General features: G+C 36.6%; 1 pseudogene; it reads right to left on the reverse strand.

The window, feature by feature from the left end:
- Positions 1–857: 857 nt before the first annotated feature.
- LOC148934223 (uncharacterized) lies at positions 858–5,057 on the reverse strand (annotated as a pseudogene).
- Between the last annotated feature and the right edge of the window lie 204 nt (positions 5,058–5,261).

Genomic DNA, 5,261 nt, shown 5'->3' on the forward strand with positions numbered 1-5,261 from the left:
CTACTTTATTCTTCTTTTACTTAACTTATTTAATATAATTTTTCTTAAATTCCGTGTCGAAAAGAAATGTCTCTACTATAGAGGAACGAAGGGAGTAGTTTTTAACATTATATATATTGTTCACTTTGATCCTCACGGAAGTGTGACACTAAAGTTGAGGGTCAAACATCCTTTACGAAAGAAAATAAAAAATTGTAAGAATGAATTACTGCACTATAAACTGTTCAAACTTCTTTGATATTCCGAATGTTCCCTACAAAAGAAAATAAAGAAAAATCCATCCGCATTAGAAGGGAAAAAGAAAAAATGCTTCAGATCTGAAAACTTGGTGTGAGAGAAAAGAATATATAAAAGGAAATTAAATTATACTTGCAAGTCTATCAAATTAAGTCACCCATTCCTCTTTTTTTACCTCTGTTTATCATTGCTCATTGGAAAACTTTAAGCGCCAGCAAAGAGAAAAGAAAAAGTAAAGTCACATTCTTTTCTTGACGTGTGTTACTAAAAAAATCTTACATTCTTAACTGTTTTTTGTTTAAATTTGATGTTTTAGTAATTTAACTGATGATCATTGCATAACAGTAAATACACAAGAATTATAAATCTTTTATACTCCCTCTGTCCTAAGATATTAGACCTCTTTCTTTTTTGCACTCGTTTTGAAAAAATAAGTATAAAATAGTTGAAGTGGAGAAAAAGCAAAATAAGAAAAAGAATTATTTAGAGAAAACTCTCCTCTACATAATTCTCTCTCTTACTTTTCTCTCTCTCCACTCTAACTATTTTATACTATTTTTCCAAAACGAGTGCGAAAAAGTAAGAGGTCTAATATCTTGGGACGAGGGTGTATACAACATTAGTCAAATACATTGTTAAGATACAAGAACAACACACATTTAGCACATAACATAAACACAACAATCTACATATGCACGCGATCAGATGGCCTTATTGGCATCATCCATGTGTTTCAGACCGCATGATTTACACACGACAAAGAAGCATGACGCACATTGAAATCCAGGCTCGCCGTATGCATCACAACCAAATAAGTCACATCTCATTTTGCTGGTTATGATTTGAAATCGAAGAGAGTGGTTATGAATACTGGAAATCACATACTGCTTTGTCCCAAATTTGATGTTTTTGTACTGACCCGACGTAGCAGGAAAGCATTCAGGATGAAAGGATTGATCGCAATCTTGATAATAATACATCCAGCTCCTTGGGTGCATTTGGTCCTCACAGCTGCTGCAGTAGAAATCACCGGGGTGGTTAGCATAGGCTTCATATGTCAACGAGAACAAGTGATTCTCCAATCTATGCTTATTTTTTGCTGGTAGCATCACACATTTACCACACAAACTGAATCTACAACTATTACATTTGAAGTGTCCCTTTCGTAAGTATGTATACCTATTATAGTTAACACATAAATTAGTATTGAAAAAATCCTCGTCTAAAACTAGCTTGAGATAATTATGTCGTGGATGAGCTGCGTGTTTTATGGTGTTGAGTAGAGAAGCACACTTGATGTCTATTCAGAATTCACAGTCCACGTTGTCACACGCGTAATAGAGCCCATTCGTATAACCACCACAAATATAACAATTTTCCCACTTTGTTAGTTTGCCAGCATTGAGAAGCGTTAGGCTGTGATATTTGAGAGAATGAATAGGAAGAGGGGGGGATCTCAAGTGGTAAGTTGAAGCAGGATAAGTGGAGAAAGTATTTGCATTCATCACAACTCATATAACCACTCTCATACCCATCACCATCAGTTTGCTTCTTTTCATGTATGGGCAGTGTGCACCCATCACATATTAATTCCCATCTTGGAATATCGTCAATATCATCTTCATCGTCTTCATCTCTTTTATAGTGATCATGAGATATTGATGATGATGAAGCTGAAGAAAATGTAGTAAAAGTTAGATCATGAGGGTGTCTGGAGAATTTGTACTTGCCACTGATGTTGTCATTGTCATGATCATGACGAGGGATGAGAATTTGCTCTTTATGTCGCTTAACAAAGGGTTTGATCATCTCCTCATACATGTCTTCTACTGCTACTGGAAACTTGGTAGCCTCCACCTCATCATCAATTGCATTTGCATTTTCATTTTCATTATCAAATCTGAAATAAAATCAACCAAAACAGTTAATTAAATATTTCTAACCCAAAATTTAAATATGCACCTCTAAAAAAATGGTACCAGTTAATGGTACTCTTTCGTCTGCCTTACTATAGTTTAGGTGTCATTTTTGGCACAAGATTTAGGAAAATAATGTTTAGAAGTTGAGTGAAGAAAATAAAGTATGAGACAGAATAAAATAGCTATATGGATGAAGAGTGAATAAAGTAGCACAGATAATAAAATATATAAACAAATGAAGAGAGAATAAAGTAAGTGTTGCTTTTTGTCAAAAAGGAAATGACTCAACTGTAGCAATATGACAGAGAGAGAGAGAGAGCAAGGAGTATTACGTGGAGGTGACACATTTGAGATGGGCGACATATCTGCAAAGACGGCAATGATAGACCCAACGTCTCAATGGCAAAGTCGTTCTGCATATAGCACAATCAAATTCATATTTGATGTATTCAGATGGGAGAGAAAATGCTAGTGAGAGAGAGTGGGCAGGGTGATGATGAGGGAAGTTTGCAGACAGTGGGAGGAGTGCGCAACTCTCATGTATGCAATATTCGCAGAGGGTGCAAATGTAGGAGTCCCCTTTCTCAGTGGGGCCACAAGAATCGCAGGGGAATGTGGTTTTCTTGGAAAACCGAAGCTGATGCGGGTGGCTTGGGTGGTACATAAGCGGCTGCTTATCAGTAAGAAACCCCGTGCATCCCAAGTGGATCCCCAACCCATCACAACCCTCTTAGCTACATGTGTAGCTTAACCCATACACCTCTTCTTCACAAACCGCACAATTTATTGAGTCATAATCATCGAGTGTGAGAGGGTGTGAAGGATGATTGGATGCATAATCTCTTGAGGCATTTCCATGCATTCTTTGTGTAACAACCTACGAAATCCACACTTGAGGCTGCATCCGTAAGTTGCATCTCCGGGTAAAAAGTATCTCCAACAACCATCACACCACGAGCGGTACATGATTATGCTTCCTTTGGCTGGGAAGTAGATCAGACTCAACGGGTGTTCATGAAAGATATGAGTAAAACTCTCAGGCTCCATTTCTCTCTCCTTCTTTTTTTTTTTTTCTCTCAATCTTTTTTTTTTATCACTTCCGTTGGAAAAGATAACGCTAGTTATACATCGAGAAAGAATAGAATCATGCAAACTTGGAGTGTGGGAAAAGAATAGATACAATACAAAGGGTAATATACCAAGTCAATAAAATTTAGTCACATATTCTTTTCTTGATTCTAGTATATTCTTCTTGTTTTTTGCTTTAAATGAATATCTAACATAAAGAACCAAATAAATATTGTTTTAGTTTGATAAATTTTACATAAAAAACAATTCTTATAAATTTGTCTAAGTTCTCTTCTTGAAAAAATAATAAATAATTAAAGTGGAGAGAATGTAAAAGTAAGAGATAGAATAATGTAGAAAAGACGTTCTTCTACATTATAAATGCACATGAAGATAAAGAGGATAAGGGAATTGAGGAGTCTTAATTAGTATTTATCAAAGTCTATTTAATTGCGTTAATAAACAATGGAAAATGAAACATCATGAAAAGTGAAGTCATGAGTTCTAGTTCATGACTATATTGTAGAAGGTATTGAGAAAGTAGCAGACTACGTTTTATGAATGATATCATTTTGGTTTCCAATTGCAATCTCTTGAAAACTTTAGCTTTTGGTTTTCTCCAGAAGTGGTGAGTTCTTAACCTTTATCTCTTTTACATTCTCCGAGCAGTGTCGTCTTTAGCTCGGTTTGATGTAGAGGGTGGTGGTTTATTATCTCTGTATATTTCCCCAAAGGATCATACTTTTATCCTATTTCCTCAATTCCATCTTTGATTGTGCATCATTGTTTTCTCTCTTACTTATAGTTATCTCCAGTTGAACTATTTATTACTTCATCCATCCTACAATAAGAGTCACAATTTGCCATTTCGGTCCGTTCCATAATAAGAGTCACATTTCACTTTCACCATAAATGGTAAGTAGGTCACCAAGATAGGTGACCTACTTCTTTTGGGCACGGGATTTAAGGAATGGTATTTAAATAAGTTAAAGTGGAGAGAGTAAAGTATGAGAGAGGGAAAAGTAGACGAGAGAAGAGAGAATAAAGTAGGTGGAGAATAAAGTAAGAGAGATGACTTTTTGCTAAAAATGGAAATAGGTCACTTATAATGGGACACCCCAAAAAGGAATACAAGTCACTTATCTTGGGACGGAGGGAGTATAAAAAAGTGGACTCGTATTCCACTAACTTTTCCAACCCACTATTCTTTACATTTCTTAAAACTCGTGCCCACACCAAATGTGACTCATATTGTGGGATGGATGGAGCATCATTTTTCCAAAAATATTTGACGAAAACAAGTCAATCACTTGAATTGAGACAAAGGGAGAGAGAGTACACACCGTCGCCCCCCAAGCCACAGCCGCCATTGGAAAGCAGCGCACCTTGCCCACCCCCGCAAGGGCGGAGTTCTCTCTTCTCTCCAACTGTCGGTAATCCCTTCCCATCTCCTCCCAAGGTCACCGGTGAATCCCTAGCAGCCCTGTCTTGGTATGCTTTTGCAAGATCCGGCTGACGCGTAGGACCTTTTCCGCCCTCCCGGGGTTCTATAATAATATTCCTTTTTTTATAAAAAAAATGACTTTGTTTTGGTTCCTACTGCTACATATATCCATTAGACGAGGGCACAGTCACGTAGAAATGAGGAGTAGAAAATTGAAATAGTTATTACTAGAAAATAGATTGAAAATAAGCTAAATTAGAGTGTGAGTAGTTTCCTGGTTGGGTATAGCAAAAAAAGGAAGAAAACTGTTCTTGTTCATCAGATAGAACGATTAATTTTGATCCTTTAGAGCTGCTTCTTGGCATGTAGGAAAATGGGCTCTCCTCCATCTTACTAGGACTAGAATGAATCTTCATTGAAGATAGGCTGTTACTAATCAGTGCAATTTGAGGTCATACCTAAGGAGACTTTTGAGTTAAAGAGAGTTTAATTTACATGTTTTAGGGTGCCAAATGACTTAGAAACATGCAAAACATTTGGTAAATTGGACGAGGCGAAAAAAGGAGAGTGCCAGAATGCGAGCGGGAGGATTT

This window comes from Salvia hispanica, chromosome 1 (genome assembly GCF_029641045.1).
Source record: "Salvia hispanica isolate PSC_SH4W2 chromosome 1, Shi_PSC_v1, whole genome shotgun sequence".
Lineage (NCBI taxonomy): Eukaryota > Viridiplantae > Streptophyta > Magnoliopsida > Lamiales > Lamiaceae > Salvia > Salvia hispanica.